This window comes from Callospermophilus lateralis, chromosome 3 (assembly GCF_048772815.1).
Source record: "Callospermophilus lateralis isolate mCalLat2 chromosome 3, mCalLat2.hap1, whole genome shotgun sequence".
Lineage (NCBI taxonomy): Eukaryota > Metazoa > Chordata > Mammalia > Rodentia > Sciuridae > Callospermophilus > Callospermophilus lateralis.
In genome coordinates, this window is record NC_135307.1 from 58,936,416 (window position 1) to 58,958,420 (window position 22,005).

Sequence of the window (22,005 nt, forward strand, 5' to 3'; positions counted from 1 at the left end):
CCTTTGCTATGTGATTTCTATTAACATCCCATTTAGCTATATTCCCTATGAAAGACCCACCGATTCCCTGTCCAAGAAAGACGCACGAGGCACTGGCTGCAAACGCAAGAGGTTTATTCAGACACAGACGCCTGTGGGTGCTCAGCAAAACCTCAGCCGGAGCTTTGGTGAACTGGCACACCGGGCTTTGGGGTACAGGTCTTTTATAGGATAATGGGGCAGGTTTCGCGCGCGCGGGAAGTGACAGGTTTCTTATTGGTTATTTTGAACCCAACATATAGATTACCTAAAGGGCAAAGTTGTTTTTCACTTTATGTTCCTGGATAAACCTCATGACAGTTACATATTAACACTCTGGTTTTTCTGTTCCTGCTTATCATTATCAGTTCCTGTTTGTTCAGGCATGCCTTGGGATCTGCTTTTCTGTTCTTCCTCAACCATCCTGTCCCCTCACAATAGACTACCCTTAACTGATTAACAGAGAGACCTCTCTTTACGTGGGTTAGCAACACGCCCTGATGGTTTCACAATGGGGCCTGGGGTTTCTGGGCTGGGGTCTTTCACCTACAACATGCTCTGGAATATATGGCTACAACTGCATTCTGAAAGCAAATTCTGAAATTAAATATATTTGAGGACACACTAGCAAGAGAGTCGATATACTGATCAGTTTATGAGAAGAAAGAAGAATTTGTGAACAAGAGGAGTCTGGTGCTTGATCTCCGGAAAGCAATTCATATAACTAGGAGAGGAGAAAACAAAAAGCACCATCAGGATGACAAGACCCAAGAAAGGTAAGTCTGAAATGTCTTCAAGTTGGCAGTGAAGGTTGGAAAGGAGGAAGGTCATGGGATAAGTTGAGTCCTCACGCACCCTTTGGGAGGAGAATATTCCAGGCAGGGTGGGATCCCTGCTGACAGTGATAACAATCAGGAAGAAAAAGAAACAGTAAGTCACCGAATCATCAGCATACCACTCCCTGGTAGAGTCCTCTAATAGGTTAAGAAAAAAAAAATCTATTCAAGGATCAGTAGTCATAGTTTATTGTCTAAAAAAATAAGCCTCTTTTAAAATTCTTGTCTCCCTCTGAGTCTAATTTTTCACATTCTGATTAAACATTCCTCTATCTGCTTTTGCCCTTAAGAAATCTTCATACAACTAAAATACCACTTAAAAGAAAATGGCGTCCAGACTGGCCATTTACCTTTCTGGTTTTACCCATAATATAAGCACATTTATCTCTCCAGGGATTTGTAGTGTAAACTGAATAAATCTCTTACTTTAATAATGTAGCCCCATGGTAATTTAAATCTCAGCTATTTCTGAAACATCAGATTGGTAAAGTAATCCTACTACACAGGGCTTTCCTTTTCACACACATGCCAAAATGAGATATACCCACTAAATTGTACCCCAGGCACGGAACAGCAGTCTGTTATTATTAAGAAAGTTTGCAAAGATACCTGCTCTGTCTAGTGCTTACATATTTAAATTTCTAAAAGCTTGAGATGACAGACTATCTGTTGTGTATCTAAAGATAAAAGCACCTGCATTCATTTTAACCAGGCAGCGAGCAGCATGGAACATGAGCAATGCCAATCCCCAGCTAGTTTGTTTGCCTTCATAACTGGGTTGCCATTGTGCCCAAGAAGAGAGGTAGGATAAATTTCCTGTGAAATATAAATAACAATTTTTCAGTTATTCCTTTCTCAACTGTAACCTGCATAAGTACAAGAGTCACCTCCCCTACTCAAAGAATGTTTAATCCCTTTTCTTGCCCAATGTGGAACCTTCTGTCCTGCTAAGAAAACTTCAAGTTGAAGCACACATCTTTCAAGGGAAATGCTCCTTTCCTTGCAGAAAGGTCTTCTAAGGAACTAGATCCATGACAGCATATGCAGCTTTCTTAGCATGGGGGAACTTCAACTCACCTTTCCAGCTTCTTCCTCCTTGCAAATCCCTCAAGCACTGAACTCTGGGAGTGGGCAGGAGGCAGAACTCTACAATTGACTTATGCACTCCTGGGAGTTATAGCTTTTGGCATATAAAGTGTTTGTTACTCTTTTTCATAAATGTTCTTCCGCAACCAACTTTGTGTTAATCACCACACTGTTTGAGCAGCCGATTTCAGAATTTCATTAGGATTTCTCAGTAGCAGTAATTAGATTGAGAATTCACCCATATATCTTGGCTACCTACCAAGGGGTAGGGAAGAAAAAAAAATTCCTTCAATCGGAAAATATCTATTAGGTACCTACTAAGAGTTAAATATTCTGCTAAGTCTTGGGAACAGCAAAGGTAACAGCTCAGTTCATTCACTAAATTAGTAGTTCTCAACTGGATATGATTTGGTGCCCTGCTGTTATGGTTTGATTGTGAGGTTACCCCCAAAAGCTCATGTGTGAGACGATGCAAGAAGGTTTAGAAAAGAACTGATTGGGTTATGAGAGTCTTAACCCAATCAGTGAATTAATCCCCTGACTGAACTGACTGAGTGGTAATTAAAGGCCTGCAGAACATAGCTGGAGGAGGTGGGCATTGAAAACATGCCTTTGGGGTATATATTTTGTATCTGGTGAGTGGAGTCTCTCTGCTTTCTGATCATCATGTAAGTCATTTCCCTCACCACACCCTTCCGCCATGATGTTCAGCCTCACCTTGAGCCCTGAGGAATAGAGCCTGCTGTTCATAGACTGCGACCTCTGAAACCATGAGCTCCCAAATAAATTTTCCTCCTCAAAACTTGTCCTGGTCAGGTCTTTTAGTCACAGTCACAGAAGCAAAAAAGATGACTAAAACAACACATAGGCGCATGCACACACACACATACACACACACTTAGCAATGTCTGGGGACATTTGGGGGTGTTACAGGTAGGAGGAGAATTCTCCTGGCACCAGCAGGTAGAGGCCAGGCATGCTGCCCGGCAATATACACTGAACAGGACAGTCTCCCCCAACAAAGATTCATCCAGCTCAAAATGTCAACAGTGCCAAATGTTGAGAAACTCTGCTGTAAAGTGGGGAAAAAAATAGTGAAATAACAATTTGAAATACAACTTGCTTTAGTTTCCTGATTCTTCCCTGTCCTATCCACCTAGGTCAATCAGGCGCTGGCAGCCCTGTGTCCCTTGCTTTGGGGCAAACAGGTGTCCAGCAGGAAAACAAGCTTTTTCAACTTCTGTGGGAAAAGGGCTTGGTGGCAAAGACAATTTTTCATAGAAACTTGGAACGGGAAGTGGAAGGATTGCTCCAAGACTGGAAGGAAACACTTCTAGATTAAGAAGAGAATGGATAGAGGGAGAAGGTCTGTGTGTCCCAAGTAGAGGCATCTAGTCTCCTGGGTTGTCTTCCTGACAACCCAGGAGCAGGAGAGAAAGGAACAGTCATGGATCGCACCTACATCATGGCAGCCCTGAAGGCTTGTGCCCCTAGGATAGCCAGAGAGAACCACCAGACCTAGAGATGTCATGTCTACAGGCATGACGGTCATCTGAACAAAACCCATTGCTCCAGAGCCCTGAGCACCCCTAAAAACTGTAGTATAGTCTTAGGGCATTATATGGAGAGAGGAATTTCAAAACTGGCCAAAGTTCACCCTACTCTGTCCCACTTAATCCAGCAGAATAGAGACTTGGAGGCTAATTTTGTAGAACTAAATCCTGTTAAATTCCTTGAATACATAAATTTACTAACTAAAGGTGTTTAAATCTACTTTGGGAAATAACACTAACAGAGGAAATATGAACTTACTGGTGAATCTTCAGAGGGGACCATCCCCACAATCTCACAGATTCATAACAATAAAACTTTGGTTTCATGCTCATGGTTTAGGTCAACTACCACAACACATATTTTCTCACCTAGCACTCAAGCTGAAGGAGCAGCCCCCCAGTTTGCCGCAAGCCATTCTTGTGACAGAAGGAATGGGAGAGAGTGGACAGAAACTCAAGTTTCTCTAAGTATACAGCATGTGTCACATTTGTTCACACTCCATCAGCCAAAACAAGGCACATGATCAAGCCCAACATCAATTAGGTGGAGATGGATAGCCCTCTTACAAGAAGAGATAGAAAATACTAATAATTACCACCAAGACTAAACATCAGAAAATATAACTATGGGTTGAACCAAGAAGGTGGGAATCTGAAGTGAGAGAGGGGTCCGGAAAAACACTGCCAACTATGTGAACATTGAGATGGGAATAAAGAAAGGATATTGATACTGTTTATGATATATGATGTTCCAAGAAGTGAACAACTTCTTTTTACCTACTGCCTCAGTTAACCCAAGCATCCTGTGAAAAGAACAACAACAACAACAAAAAAAAAAACTCCTCAGGTAATGGCTGATTAAATACCCAGTCCTAAAATCTACACCCTTTCCAACACAAATGAGTAGAACTTACCTGACAGGAAGACAGGATAGCATCACAGGCCAAGGAGGCTAGGAATACAGTCCCAGAGAGCAGTTTCATTTTCACATGGCAATAAAAAGTCTGCCCTGATCAGAATGCAGACTGGGTCTGAGAGTTGTGAGAGCTAAAGCTGAGCGGAGAGATCAGGCTATGAAGAGCCTTTATAGCCCAGAAGAGTAATAAAAGGAAAAGAATAGATTGGGGTCAGGACATCTTGCATTTAATAGCTGGATGACTGGGGCAAGTGTCCATGGGCTCTGGTGGTCAAACTCACTCGTTTATGAAATGGAAAGGTGTGAGAAGGAAGATTCAGTGGCAGATGAGGTCTCAACTCCCCTGTGGAGGCCATGCAGAGGTCTACTAGATTCTAAGGAAAGATTGTTAACTCAATACTGTGAGGTATCTCGCTTACCATCCCTTCTCAGTTCCTCAGTTTTCCTGGACTGCAAGAGATGTCAGAAAGGGCGCAAGGCCCACCACACTCTCAAGACCTGACTCGGGAGCAGAGAGATGCCAACCCTACTACTCCCCATTCTAGCAGGCCTAGAATTCTTTTTATCAGGAACCACCATCACTTATGTGATGACTGAGGTTCATGAGAGATGAATGTTGCAGGGAGACACGCCATAGAATGGAGAGCAGAGCGTACAATCATAAAAGGCAACCAGGGGGGATTGGTATTTTGTGGTCACTTGGTAAGGAGGTTTGTGAGCAGGAAAACAGGAGGACAAAGAGGGAGTGGCACTTAAGAGGTGTTTCCAGGGTGAGGGTAGAAATGTACGATCTCTGTGTGTTCATTTGGGACATGGAATTTAAATGCCTTCCCTTCAGAATTGGACTCCTGAAATAATTTAAGAGTGACTGAAATCTTGCCCCCTTCACCTGCTCAGAGTAAAAACAATGATCTGTGCTTTTAAACAAGTCAAACAAATCAGAACTTTGGCCACTTTAAAGTGCTCTAACACCACACAGATGGCAGTTGTCACTCCAGTAAATTAGCTAAGGATATTTTAGGTGCAATTGTTAAGGGCCCATTATTTACAGCGTCCCTGGCAGTGCTGAGCACCCTGTGGTTATGAATTGAATGTAGGATGATACTGATTGCCTATTAAAAGTTTTAAATTGAATCCCACAGATTTGCCTCCTGATTCAACAGGGGGGAAATGCCTTTTCTATAAGAAAATATGCAAAATATGTATTCCATAGCTATGCCAGCTGAAACATGACTCATTTCTAAATCTTTAGATGACTTTTAATTCTATAAAGTCCAAACGTCAGAGTGAGAATACATGGGATGCTTGTCTAACTACCACTGTGGCTACTTACCCAAACTAGGAGGGAGACAGCAGAAGAAATTCAACCACTTCAAGAGGAAAGAGAAACGAGAGCGCTAGCCCCCTCACTAGAAAAATGTAAGTCAGACACACTCGAAAATCACTTTTGACTGTGAAATTTGAGATAAAAGAACACCAGAAATGGAAACTGAAAGGAAAAAAAAACCTGTTTCCCTGAGCCAGTGCTCAGCTATAAGCAGCCTTCAGCAAAACTTGTGCTCTTGTTGAGATACTACCAAGGTACAGAAAACTGTCCATCAATTTAGCTCTCAACGCTTGAATTGTTTTAACTTGGTGGTTGAGAAAGTAAGAATGAAAAGAACAGAGTGGTCCTTATCTTGAAGCGCTTATAAGATTATTGAAGAATTGAACTTATACATTATTAAATAGCCATACAAGGAAGTTACCCAGTGCTGTATATGAGAGTTATACTGTCAGGACTCAAAAAATCCTGAAGTCCTGGTCCAAGCCTACCAACAACCATGTCTCAGCTTCTTTTTATTTTCACTGTGCACCAGGTACCTTGTGAAACTGCCCCAAATCAGCGTCTGACAGTTTTCACATCCTACAGAGCCTTTGAGCTCAAAGAATGGTCCAGCCAATATGGACAGAAATGGACAAGGACGACTTCATCAGGGTATGATTCTGGAGGTGTGCCTTGAGGAAAAGGTATGACTTGAGTATCAGGCCATGGGAATGGGGGAAATTAAGGGACAATGTGAACAGAAGCCAATGAAGAAGAAAATTATCCTCTTCCTGGAGACTGGATTCATGCAGAGGGGTAAGAGACAAATGTGGGTGCAATTAAGCAAAACCTTAAAAGCTAGATCAACACATTTGGAGTTTGTTGGGATTTGAACATGAGTATCCCCAAAACACTCCTGTGTAAATGCAAAACTGTTCACCGGTGAAATTATTGGATTGTGAGAGCTGTAATCCAATTAGCCCATCCTAGTTTGAGTGCATTAACTGAGTAGTAACTACAGACAGATGGGGCATGGCTGGAGGAGGTGGGTCATTTCATGCATGCCCTGGACGGGTGCATCTTCCCTGTAGGGCTCTCCCACTTCTTTTCTCTGCTGCCTGGCTGCCTCGAATGGAGCAGCTTTCCTCCACCGTGCCCTTCCACCATGATGATCCGCCTTACTTTGGTCCCAAAGCAATGGACCCCTCCAACCAAGGCCAAAACCTCTGGAACAGTGAGCCAAATAAATTTTTGTCCTCTAAGTTGTTCTTGTCAAGTATTTTGGTCACAATGATGAAAAACTGACTAATGCAGAAATTTACCTATCATGAGCCGTCCATGGGCTATATGTGTGAAATATTGAGCATAATAGCCAAATGAGGGGATAGGCCTGGCATTGCAGGCTCCCTGTCAGGGAGTGATCGCATGATGCAGGTGTGCTTCCCTCCTCTAGCTCTACCTAAGATCCCACACAACACCTGAGATGGGTGTGACTTGCCAAGATGTCAATCGATCTGCTGCCCACAAGATATCAGGAAGCAAGATTCCACCCTTGAAACCTTATCCCTGCCTCTGATGTCCCCACTATAAAACAAAGGAAACACGGGCTCACACTCTCTTTCTAGCATGGAAGCTGACCCTTAAGGTCATAGAGCCATCACGCCCTCGATTTGAAAAACTTCTGTCTGTGTTGCATGATTTTTCACCGCTTTCTTAGCTTAATGTTGCAGCCAGCTCTTTAAAACCCCAGTTCATCTCATCTGTGCAGGTCCTGGGTGAGATTTACCTATGCAGAATCAATAGAAGTTTTTGAAGCTGGAATCAGAATTTGAAGAACAACAATATGCTAGGAGAATGGGACCCACTAATAAAGTTGAACACAAGGTGTATTGAAGCAACAGAGACTGAAGCATAGATGAGGCAGATGGTTAATGCAATACTGCAACAGGCCTTGAACCAGGGCTGTGAAAGTGAGTAGTGAGAGGAAAGCACAGGTCCTATGCCAAGATGACATGTTTTGAACAGAAGAATGGACAAGATCTGGAATATGACCAGAAACAGGGGACAAACAAGAAAATTCCTAAAATGACTCAGAGATCTTGAGCCTAGGTCAGTTGGATATTGATGAGGTCATTTACAGAAATAAAAAATATTGAGAGAAGAAACATGAGCATAGGGACAGATGACGAGCTTGCCCTGAGTATTGCCAAGCTTCTGGTGACATAAGGGAAAGGGCTGTTTTTTCAGTTGGTATCTATATATTGCATATCTCTATTTTTAGAAGCATTTATGAATCATAAAATGCCCTAGCTTGGCTAAAAGACAAACTGTTCCATTTTTAACTGCTCATGTATTTAAATTAACCTTCAGCCTGGTCATTTACAGCCACATCTGTACGCTGGCTCTAGTTAATTGTAGGCGCTGTACAAGGTCACTCTGGCCTAGAGAGAAGTTCAATTATGATACGTATTCTGTTGTTAAATCACAATTCAGTACTGCACAATGATAGTCATGGACAAAGAGACTGAAGGAGTAATTGTAATGTCTTCCCCCCAAACATAGAAAAATCCATTGGCACAAACCAATTAACACAATCATCATCTTGAGAACACCCTGGAGGAGATACTGGATGACAGGATACAGAGGCAAATTCTGTAAGCACCACAGCCCCAGGGAGCAAGCAGTAAGTACAATGGCAAGAAAGGGGTCTTTTCAGTGAAAAGACCACATTCCCAATGAGCAAAGGGGAGGAAGGAGGTATGACAAATTGGCAAAAGAAGGAAAAACCCAGCAGGTAGGGTTGTCCTGAAGAATAGCTATTGAAAACCAGCATTTTCTATGTACTTTGAGAAAAATTAAGAAATAAATCAAACATGAGTCAGTAAGACCCTTTGGGATCTGAAATAGGACAGGAGTACTTTCAAATCTCAGACTCCAGTGGAAATGATCAAAGACATTTTTCAAAAGTACATACACCATTTTGTTCAACCTATGTAATGTATTTTTGCAAGTTAATGATACAATTTACAGTTTAGGTCTCATTGCAAATGTTTGAAGAGCTCCTCTTGAAGAGCTAGCACATTTAAAGTATTGGCTTAATTTCTTAATTATTTTCTTATACAAACTTGAAGGGTCTCAAAAATTCCCATAACTGTTCAATAGTTTCTTGAAACCAGTCAAAACAGGAGTGCCACTAAATTTGAGAGAAGTTATAACCTTTATTTTTAATTCCTTCTGATGGTGGACTCCCTAACTTAAAGGCACCTTCGAGATTCATCCTTGATATTTTATACCTGTCCTCCCACAGACTGCTACAATTCCACTGTTGAGCGTCTGAAACACTAGAGTCTCCACTGGGATTTCAGTACCCTCCTGGATCCACACCTTCCATTTATCAATGTACATGGACTTCCACATGTGAAAACATTCTCACACTCAAATGATTAAAATCTTATTAAATTATTGGGTAACCCAAACGAGTACTATCCAGTACTCATTTTCTTCAAGGAAAAAGAGGGAAATTCAAATACTCAGGAGAAAACACACACACACACACACACACACACACACACACACACACACATTTGCAACAGCTACTCTGAGTTTCCTGCAAGCCAGAATATCACCTGGCTACTGAACATATTCCAGAAGGTGGCAGTTTCCTGTAAATGAAGAAAGGCAACCTTCTCCAGATGGAGGGGTTACACTTTGGAGCCTGTTACAGTTTGGATCTTAAATGTCTCTCAAAAGCCCCTTGAAGGCTTGGTCCCCAGCTGATAGTGCTATTGGGAGGTGGTGCCCAGTGGAAGGATGTGAGGCATCAACGGCGTGCCCTTGAAGGGCATATTGGCATTTTGAATGCAGCAAAATATCCCCTTGAAAGGGGATAGTGGCATTTTCACTCTGCAGCGATTGGGATGTCATCCTGGATACATAGTGATGAGCCTGGTTCTTCCTCCTTCCTAGGATTCTGTGAAATGTCTCACAGTCTTTTTATAAGCTCCATTCCTTCTTAACTTAAGAGTTTTCAGTTGCAAGCAACATAAACTCTTAAGACTCAGACAGCATTCTAGGCTCTCTGTGTGAATAAACATAAGGGCCCTGCCCTGGGACATCTTCAAAGTCCAAGTTTACAGTTGTTTTTTGCTTGTTTGTTTGTTTTGTTTTTCATTTTTGTTTTTGTTTTTTTCTTTAGCAACTACCTCCCAATGTGGAAGCTCCATATAAGGTGAGGTTGAAGTAACAACACATTTCTTTAGTAAACATGTCAGGACATTTTATACATCTGTCATAGTTGGGATCTGGAATGTCCCCCAATGACTCTTATGTTAAAGATTTGGTCTCCAGCAAAACAATATTCAGAGGTGAGTTTTGGAGAAGTGATTGGCTCATGAAGGCTCTGATTTCATCAATGGAGTAATCCACTGACACATTCATAGCTGAACAGACAATTGAGAAGTGGCAGTAACAGAAGTAGGTCCTTAGGGGTATAGCCTTGGGGACTATATCTTGTTCCCAGATCTTTACTATGTTCCTATGTCTGTCTGTCTGTCCGTCCTCCTGCCCTTTCACTCTACTGCCTGGCTACCACAAGTTGAGCAACTTTTCTCCATACCCTTCTGCCTCATGTTCAGCCTAGCCACCGGCCCAGAAACAAGGGAGCCAGCCAACCATGGACTGAGACTTCTGAAACTATGAGCCAAAATAAATCTTTCCTCCTCTGAGTTGGTTTTCTCAGATATTTTGTCATAGTGACAAAAAGCGGACTAACACAACATCTTAGGACCTCTTCAGGTAGCAATCACAGGTCACACACATTTACTATAATGGTACTACTACTATTTAAAACTTTTAGAAACTGTTTGAGGATCGCCTTGCATCTGGCACATATGTGTCTTTTGAAAAATGTGTATTTATATATTCAAATATTACAAGATGAAAATTTATCTTCAAGCTTTTGCCTCTGTTTCCTAGTTTTCTTTCCTAGATGTAAGGTGCTATCCATTCCTTCAAGCCCTTCCAGAGAATACAAGTATACCCACATGTATGTGTAAATTAATATGTACCTATACTCTCAAAGCAGTAGTACACTGTTCTGTACCTAGTTTACTTAATGCATAGCTCTGCCTCCCTCTTACTAATGATGGAATAGTGTTCTAATTTGTGGATGCTCTTTAATTATCTTCTATCATTGGATATTTGTTTTCTCTAATCTTTTCCTCTTGAAATAAATATTCTGTGCAAGATTCTCTCTGCATTTTTATGAATGTGTCTGTGAGATAAATTGCAAAAAGTGTTATTTCTGGGTCAAAGGATAAACTCATTTATAATTGATAAATACATCTAAATTATCTCCAAAGAGACTGTGTAAATGACACTCTTAAACAATGCATGAGAGAGTCTAGACTCTCTCTTCCTCCCCATCCTCTTGTTTAAATGATCATTGGTGATAGCAGTTGTCTTTTGAGAATAGGTTTAATTTCTGAAAATTGCCCCAAGTCATTTAAAGTCAAGTCTGATGAATAAAAGCTTGGCCTTGTTAGGTAACATCATACTGAGTTCAAGATAAATTGTGACTCAAAAGTAATTAGATGAGACCCCTTGTTTGGTTTGCAAAGTGATTCTGAACTCAGCTTCAAAAGGAGGTCCAAACCTATTTTCAGCAACAGTAGCATTATTCAAATAAATGCCCTGTCTCCCAAAGGAATGAATGCTGTTGAAGGAGATGACATTCAGTCGAAGGTAGAAGATCTGCTCTGTATATTAAATAATTCTTATGGCAACATAGTGACACTACATGTGAAATACAAAGATCAGATTATGAGGTTTCTTGGTGTTGTTCAGTTTATGCAACTCAACATCATTACTTTTTAGCCCATCTTTTCTTTTATCCTTATGAATTCTCATAACTTCCTGGAGTGGAAGATAGCAAGTATATTTCTTCCCTCCCAAGTACAAGAATTCCAGAGATTCTAAGGCCTTGCACACAATCACACTCGCAATGTTACAGAATACAATATGTCACCTGGCATGTTGTTCAGGGAAGTAATCAGATTGCTTCTTCATTAACAACAACAACAACAAAAAAAAAAACCTCATAGTTTCCAATATGTGTTTCCAAAGATCATTGGTAGAAAAGATGAAGCATAGTTCTGGAAATTATGCATGTTCTTAAAAAAAAAAAAACTGGGGATTGAACCTAGGAGCACTTTACCACTGAGCTGTATTTTGAGAAAGGGTCTGGCTAAGTTGCTGAGGCTGGCCTCAAACTTGGAATCCTCTTGCTTCAGCCTCCCAAACTCCTGGGATTATTGGTCTACACCATCATGCCCAGCAAATTAGCATGTTCTAATGGCATTAAACTTAAATTTCTCCAAACAGAAGGTGAAGGTAAATAAAATATAAGCAGACATACTTAATACTTCTAGTGCTCTAGGAATGGGTAACAACCAACTCTCAGGGAGGGGAAAAAATTACTATAGCATTTCCCAGTTTCTGTGGTGTTAATGCTCATACCATTTCAAAATTCTCAAATTACCTCAACTGGCTCACAAAATTCCTACAAATTTAATAGGCTCTTGTGCACCTGTATGAGCAGGCTCCAAGCCACCCTTACATGGCAACTGTAGTACTTTCTGAAAGCATAAAAACATTAAGTTTTTGCCAAAAGGAAAAACTCAAACTCTTCTGGGCTTCAATATATTGTACCTCTCACTTTTGTACTACTGTGTATTATTGTGTTCTTATTTCATATATTTCAGTACTCAAACTTTGCTTTAAGCTTCATTATCCTCAATGTACTGTGCTTCAAAGCATGTAGCTTCAATTTTCATAAAAATACATTTTTTACATAGGTTGATATGTGAGTCTATTAATGTTCACTCATTCAGCACTTTCTTTCGGACCTTTTCTCTATCTCATAAATATGAAATGGAAAAAGCAGGAAGCATGTACAAGATCATTTTTCTTTATTTACATAATGAATAAATTGTAAGTAATGTGAATGGAGGAGTCAAAAGGGAATTCAATACATGGCAATTTGGGACATCTTGATAGGACATTTTGCAAGGAATCTGCCTAAATAGCTGTTGAAACAACACATCACTATCAAAAAGACAATTTTTTTAAAAAACCAGAAAGTATGTTTCAAGATAGTTTCACAGGCTCGTCAACTCAATCTGCATTCGCGTAACTGTGTATATGCAGTGTGTGAGTACCAAGAGATTAGACTCTATGTGGACTTCCCAATAATGTCCCTCAGCATAACCACCTCAGAATGATGTGCACGTTCCATCGGCTGTGCTTCCATTGCCCAAAATGTTTCTGGAGCTGCCATCAGAGCAGCGTGTAAATCACACAGGAAAACTTAGTTCACACTTCTTTGTAATCACATCTTATTTAGATGGCAAATTAGGAATCTCCAACTTAATGAACTACCTTTTTCAGACTAAACTCCAAGTGACTTTTAGACATCTACAAAAGCCAAATCTCCCCTCAAAGGATAAAGATTTGTCAACATTCCAAAGAATTTCTCCCCCAAAAGTTTCAAAACTATTTAGAACAGCAGTAGCTGCTTCACTGTAGCAAGTGTGTGGCCTTCCGGAAGGACGCAGCCCCCACTTGGATGAACATACCCTGGTGGATTTGTTTTTGAGATCTCATCACATTATAGGAGGTCACATTACATAGTGGTCCAAAATGCATACCTGGGAGTCAGTTGTGAGTTCAAATTCTATCTCCAATCTTTTCTAGTCATGTGATCTTGAGCAAGTTAGTTATTTCTATCCACACCTCAGTTTCCTGCAAATAAAAAAATAACAAACACTCTCCCCATAATGTTGTTTTGAGGTTGAAATGTGGGAAAATATATAAAATGAATAATTTCATGTCTACGATGTGATAATTACTCAAACAATAATTATCAACCACATCTCACAATCCTGCATGTCCTTTTCTGTAGATTTAAAAAAAAAAAAAAAGCAGATTTTTTTTTTTCCCAGTACCAGGGATTAAACTCAGGGGCACTCAACCACTAAGCCACATCCCCAGCCCTATTTTGTACTTTATTTAGAGATAGGGTCTCACCAAGTTGCTTAGCACTTGCTGTTGCTGAGGCTGGCTTTGAACTCACCATCCCCCTGCCTCTGCCTCCTGAGCTGCTAGGATCAGAGGCATACGCCACTGTGCCTAGCTAAACCTTATTTTTATGTGATGCTAAAGATAGAATGCAGTGCCTGACCCATGCAAGGCAAGCACTTCACCAGTGAGCTACAACCCCAGCCCCTGCAGATAAAACTCTTAATTCTTTTATCTCACCAACTAGAAACCTAGTAATAGTCCTACATTTTTACTTGGTTGAGAGGGTTAAACTTGTCGTCACATTGGCGTGTCGACAAGCTGGAAAAACAGAGATACCACAGTAATAATACTATGCACATATAACGAAGGAAGAGAGAAAAATAACACCTAGACAATAAAATAATCTCCCAGAAAAGAAATCATGATTCGAATGGAGGACTAAGGAAATATAACCGGCTTTTTGTTAAAGATAGAGTAACGGTATTCATTAAATACAAGTTTCACACGGGCAAATATAAGCAGTCTCAGTATTCTTAATCTTCCTCCTTGCATAGTCTCATGAGCACCAAGCTCTTGACCTTGCTCACATCACATTATGAGCCCCGTTAGCCACTCCATGTCCCCACACCTTTTCCCAACAAGGAAGAAAGCCCTGGAAGAGTCATCACATTGGGAAAGAAATGAAGCAAAACCTAGACACACATGCCCCAGGAACAAGCTCTTGGGGCAACACACAAAGAGAAAGGCACTGCCTTGGCAAGAGACTGTTGCTCTCCAAGGTACCCAGAGAGGGGACTGGAGGAAGACAACTCAAAGAATCAGGGAGACACTGCAGCTCTTCTCATTCTTCTTTAAAGCTAATTTGCTCCCTTTCTGTCAGATAGCCTTCTCGAGGGCCCTTTAATATTTGCCAAGTATGTTAGGTACAGCAGAGAACCTACAAGAAACATTCTCTTCCCACAAGGAAATATTTCTAGACATTAATTTCTGGAAAATGATAAAGTGCATACATTGCAAATATAAAGGGTTATATAAATACTTAACAATTGAAGCATTTCTACCACTCTGCCTGCAAAAAGCCATTACCTCTGTCTTTATGACAGAAGGTTTAATGTTGCTGAATCCTGCTCAAGTGTAATATCCACTTGAACACTGAGGTCCAATTTTATAGTGGCAATTTTTTATCCCAAATCACAGTCACAACCCAATCCAATTCAAGTATTCTGATGCCACGTCTTCCATGAAATAGCTTTTCTTCAGCCATACCTACTTTCCAGCTCACTGTCTTCCTAAATCCCCAGAGAGCCTGGCCTGGTGCTCAACTCAAAGAACTCACTCAATAAATTATGAGTGGATGAATGAACACCTCAAAATTATCATTTGTGCCACCTTCTGAGAACTGCTCTAAATATGAGAAATAATACTGACAATTTTCATATGTGGCAGGTGCTTTTATTATATCCAATCCTAACCACCACCTCACAAGGTAAGTAAAATTATTACTTATTTTACTCATGGGGAATTGAGACTTAAAGCCAATAGGTAACTACCTTTATCCAAGAACTCAAAATTATTAAATGCCAGAACTGGTATATAAACCCAGTTTGTTGGTCTCTAGAATCAGAACTCTTAACCACTTTGGTAAATTATCTCTGAAGCACCTGCCATATGGTAGCTATTACTATCACAGCTTGGGAAGTTTGCTCAAAGAGATCTCTCACCTACCATATAACCACCACCATTTTTTCAATCTCTTATCATGGGTTGCTATAATGCCATATCTACTTGTTGCCAAGAATACTGCCAAAGCTTCCAGTTCTACCCAATCATAACATCCTCATCTTCTTCCTTTCATTTACAGAAATTAGTGGGTGCATCCCAATGCTTGGCCTTCATACCCAATTCTCAGTTCCCACACACTCAAAAATGCAAGCAAAAAGAGTCCTCATTTCCTCTCATTCTGTTCCCTTAACTGCTGTAAGGCAGGCACAACAACAAGTAAACTGTGTCAAGGACACTTTGCTGTCCCAAATTGCTCCTTTCTCCACACTCATTCTCTGAGGACACTTTTCAGTCCTCTTGCAAAATGTCTCCTGGATAAGGTGAGGGTCGGCAGTGGAGTCACAGTTTACAGGGACTTGTTCTAAAATCAGCAAGTTAAATAATATAAACATTACCATTAAAATTGTATACATATATACAAAAAATGTTATATTTATACATATACATATATAAATGTTATTAATAAATCATTCATATATATAAACAAAACAAATACAGAAGTACCTGCAAAGTACAGTGATGATGATTTTGTGTTCAGTTGTGCAGTCAGAATTCTTACCCAGATGTAATTTTGAGAACCATTAGGCCAGAAGAAAAATCTAGGTGCCAGTGCCTACACATTCCAATCATTTTGCCTATCAGAATGTTCCTGGTAGCTGACAGGATTTACACTGTTCTATTTTAATGCATGATACCTTTAAAACATGTTTTAAAATGTGTTTGCCATTGTGACATCTTACTGCAGGGTAGCTTCTGAAGTTAGAGAGTAGGTTCAGTTCTGAAATGGTGACAGTATCACCCAATTACCTGCCCAGATAGAACAAATAAATCTAGGGATAAACACAGCTCAATTTCTCAAACTGAGGTCTCTGCTATTGTAGGAAGTAAAGATGAGAAAGCAACTCATCAGAAAATTAACCTGCAACTACTTGCCTCTATAGCTTATGGCCATGTCTGTTTCTTATTATTTTCATTCATCTTATCTTCCTACCTATACCTTTCATTCTTTTCATACCCCCCCCTTTTTTTTTGGACATCTTTACAAAGTGCTTGTGCTGGACTTAGTTATTAATGACATCTCCAAATCTCTCTAGACATTTTTTTCTCCCTTGGAGGTCCCCGTTTCTTTCTCCATTTATTCACAGCCTGTCTTTACTTCAAAGGAGAAGCACCACTGTGATCCTTGAACACTTTGCCCCATTTTCAGATACATACCTCCCAGCACCAAACTTGTGAATGTTGCACAGATGCTGTCTGGTCGAATCCTGAACTGTGCATTCTAAATAGAAAAGGAGCAAGTCTAAAGTTGATCCAGCACAGCCAGGAAGGCTGAGAAGAACACAATCTGCCTGTAGGTCATGGTCCACAGGCGCCCAGGAGCATCACATGAAGAGTACTATTCCCTGTACGTCTACTCATAAGCAAGATCATTTCCAATCTCTTGCTTTCATTTTCTGAGTAATTTTCAGAAGTTTCAAGAAAGGTTCATCATAGTCATGAGAAAAACCACTTGGGGAGGTATACAAAAGGAGACCAACTAAACTGGTACAGAGCCAACATGAAAATAGAGTATGAGTCGTCTTCTCAAGATGAGTTGGGAAGCCAGACACTCTCTCAGGAAGTTCACTTGGTTAGGAAGTCAAAGTCTCGAAAAAGAACAGGCTGTAAAGCTTTGATTAAAATTCCCATTGCTGGTTATATTTATATGCCCATCCAGGTGCTCATAAAGGAAGGGCATTTTTATTAAGAACACTGTAGATCACTTTGAATACATTTCCCTGTACTTTTCTTCACTCCTTCCTCTGTCTTTCCATTATGATATAAATTAAAAGGCAGAGGCATCAGGTGATAATGATGGATTTTCTCAGCTATTTGGCTCATGCCACAACAAACCTTAATATTATTTTAGCGATGTGAGTTATTTGACCTAGAAGGATCAACCTGCTCAATACATGCAGTGGTAGTGCTGAGGAATTAGCTTTCTTAGCCTGGGGCAATCAATAGATTGACAAACTAGCCTTTTTTTTTTTTTTTTTTTAAGTCCAAGGCCTATTTTATGGGGAATATTCAGCTTGTAGTATTCACACAACAAAGCCTGTACAAAAGGTTTCACAGGCAAAAGCACTCACGGGGCACTTTTATATCTTTAAAGAGGTTCTTATACACACAGAACCAACCAAAGGTGTAGGAGTGGGGAGCTAATAGACACAGCCACTCATGTGAAATAACTATGGACAGGTTTACAAATACACAAACACAACCTAGAATATCTGAGGGGGGAAGAAAGTTACTTTGTATGAACTATCCTATAGCTGTTGCCACCTCAAACAATGCTCCTATAGCTATTTTGAAAACATTATATGGGAAACAAAATAAGGAGTAAAAAGATGAAAAGCTGTGATAATGGGGGAAAGTGTTATTCATGCCACTTTTCCAGTCTCACTAGGAGCTTTCATGACCCAATCATATTCCCCTGTGTCCAAAGGTAGACAAGTATTTAAAGTTCATAGGAAGTTTGCCCTGTGACTACAGAGAACCTCCCAAAGAATCATCCATTATGCTATTATGGCTGGCAGAAGATGGATTGGAAGAGAAGTGTCAAAGAAAGAAGCATCTGGGATGCAGATTTCCAAGGGCTTCAGCCCTCTCAAAGAGATGAGGCCATTAGCCTCACAATCAGTCACTGGGAACTGCTCAAATGCATTCCTCCATAGAAAGCTAATATAGAACTTAGCTTCAGTCATTAAAGACTATAGGGGGCCTTGCACTGAAAAAATGGGCTGCTTTCTCAATGAAAATAAAATATTCCTCCAGTAGACTTCAGCACTATTATCAGGGACTTGCCTGTTATGGTGATGTGTATTGCTTTTCCCCTCACCAAGGTTTTGAAATGTCCTCATTGAAAAGACAGAACCTCACGCAGTGAATTTTGATTAGAAGTTCATATCATCGCTTTCCTAATACCAAGCCAGTGTTCAAAGGGTACCGTTACAGAGATCTGTCATTCCTAGCTGGAGAACTGTAATATTTCAAACAAAAGATATGATAAATTACAAAACAGGCAAGAAATTATTCGATTTAAAAAGACAGTGTGAGCTATTTCCCTCTAGAACATATTAATAGCCCCCCAGCTGATCCCTCTGGTATCTACACAGGGTGAAATCGAGCTTTCCCCAGCAATCTGCTGCAACACCAATGCCAGAGAACGGAGCTGGAGGAGGAAAATCAGCGCCCAGGAGGAGCAGGCACAGCAGTAACGAGAAACATTGATTACACTCCAAATCAATGCGAGATGCTGACAGGGCTCCGCAGTAGGAAAAGCCGGCAACCAAATTGCGTCTCCTGAGCCCAGCCCGTCAGTAGGTGTTACTATTCAAACATGCAAATCAACATGCACTGAGCACTGAGCACAGATTAAAAGCAAGAGGGAGGCAGAAAGGATGGCAGGAAGAGAAAGACTTCAGCTCAGGCTGTGGATCAGAGTGGTAAGCATTATCATTAAAAAAAAAAAAAAAAAAAAAAAAAAAACACTCAGAAATCCTCCCTCCATTCCAGTTCACAGGTGCTTTGCTTAAAAAAAAAAAAAAAAAAGTAAACTACAGATTCCTTTACATAAAAGAAAAAAACCCACTAAATTTTGGTTTATCATGGAACAGCTGTTCTTTCAAATTCTGGTTAAGCCCCCTAAATCTCCATCTTGATTAGTCTAATTATGCAATGGGGGCATCTACTTTAAATCTAATGTCAACCTTGGAATTAGCTCAGCAGTACCCACACAAGACATTATTCATTCTGCTTCATGGATCTTGTCCCAGAAGTGCCCGGGGAACATGTCTGAGGGCAAATAAATCTAAGGGCATATGTGATGTGTGGAATAATTACTCAGATGCCCTGGTGACATGCAGTAAAGGAAACCCTATGAGTCAATTCCGATTGGCATTAGATTCTCCATGATGAAGCTCATGCTTGCTCGTACTGGATGCTTTCCCTGAGATGCTAAAATTGACTTTTCATTAGGTTTATATATATACAGCACATGTACATGATTTATTAGCTAATGGGGATGTTCCACAGTCAACATCAAAAAGAAAGTTCTCTACCTTGGGGAAGTCAACAATAGGCCAGGACCTGAACACACCAGGAATCACTGGAAACACTCACATGTAAACATGTTTTTAACCAGCCTGGTATAACTAAAGGGCCATTACCAATGCTCAGCCCAAAAGCTCAAATAAAGATGTGAGAAACAGCCAACCAGAGGATTTGCGCTACCCTGATATAGCCACACCTGGTTTCCACTGAAATTAAAATAGACCCAAAATGAGACCCAGGTTGGATACAGGATCACCATCTCCTCCTTCATTTGGAGAAAAATACCTTTTCTTTCAAATTCTATCAAGGAAAGCTGTTTTAGGGATTGGGGTTGCGGCTCAAAGGTACAGCAGTTGCCTAGCATGCAAGAGGCACTGGGTTCAATCCTCAACACCACATAAAAATAAAATAAAGATATTTTGTCCACCTAAAACTAAAAAATAAATGTTTTTTTTAAAAAAAGAAAGCCGTTTTATTGAAAAATATTTGCCAGCTGTGAGGAATTTGGGAGTGGCAATTAATAGCCCTTTATATTACCATGATGCTATCACACACACTGATTCATTTCATCTGACCATCAAGATATTCTCTCATCCAGAAATCCATTGCCATGACTAATTTACCACTCGTTGAAAAAAAAAAAAAAAAAACTCTAATAATTACCATCTTCTGCTTGACTTTGAAATGTGCTAATTATTTTTGCCAAGGATGTTAAAGTATCCTAAGAGCTATCGGATCTATCTTTAGGGCTGAAAAAAAGAGTCCTAAATAGATAAAGTAAAGCTCTCATGCTCCCAAGGTCAGAATTAGCCTTTGATCAAAATCAGATATGGCATTTTGGGATTTTTTTTTAAAAAAAAATTCAAATTGAAAAAGGACCCATATCACAAAGGAAATAGGCTCTCTCTGCCAACCTCTGACAATGTGCCGGCATATCATATTTCTAATCACATTTGTATCCAATATCAATTCTAGAGAAGGTTAAGCCTCATGCTGTAGCAAAAGCAAAGATTGTTTTAAAAGAAAGTTTGAAATAAAAGGAATAAATTCAAATTAGGACTCTGATACTAAGGCAGGGAGCAAATAAAGAGACCAAAGCCCATACCCAAACATCTATATGAATGAAGTGCCTCAAATTTGTCTCTACTACTCAATTCAAAATAAAATTCACCATTGAATCGTATCTTGAGTCTCATCCATATCTGATTTAAACAATGTTTTTATGGAACTTTAGACATGATGCTGGAATGGTTTAAGAATTTGAGAGCCATAAGGATGGAATGAATGTAGAGTCATCTCCAGTATACATGGGGGATTGGTTCCAGTACCCATACAGGTAACAAAATCTGCAGGTGCTCAAGTCCCTTATATAAAATGGCATAATGTCCACATGTAACCTATACACAGTCTCCACATATTTTAAATCACATCTACCTAATATGATGCAAATAATATGTAAATAGTTGTTATACTGTATTGTTTGGGGAATAATGACAGGGGGAAGGTCTATACATGTTCCGCGCAGACACAACATTTGTAGGCCTAAGAACATTTTCCATCTGCAGTTGGTAGAATCCATGGACACAGAAACCATGGATACAGAGGGAAAATTGTCTTTCTGCCTGTGAGAAACACATGAATTTGAGGAGTCCAATAGTGAAATGCTACAGTCCAGATGTTTACGTCTCCTCAAAATTCACGTTAAAATCCTAACCCTCAATGTGTTGGTATTAGGAGGTGGGATCTGCGGAGATGATCAGATCATGAGGCAGAGCCTTTACAAAAGAGATCCCAGAGAACTAGCTTACCACCTCTACCAGGTGAAGACTCAGCTAGAAGGTACCATGTGTGAATCAGCAAGCAAACTCTCACCACACACTGCATCTGCTAGTGCTCTGATCTTGGACCTGCCACATTCCAGAACTGTGAGTAATAAATTTGTATTGTTTATAAGACACCCAGTATATGGTATTTTGTTATAGCGGCCTGAACAAACTAAGACTACCATCATCCAAAACTTAAAGAGCAAATCCGTCTCACCTTTAACATTAGAAAGTTTCTCTATAGAACAGTGGTTATCAGAACCTGGAAAGGGGGTGAGGGAAGGAGAGAGAGAGAAAGGTTAATGAGTAAAGTTGGATAGGAGGAATAACTCCAAAGGTTCTTCAGTACAATAGAATAATATGGTTGAGAACAACTTACTGAATATTTCAAAATAGTTAATACAAATGATGTCTAAAGTGATAAATATGCCAAAATTACTCAGATCTGATTGTTACCTATTGTAGACATGTATTGAAATGCCACATTGTACCTCATGAACACAATATGTATCGA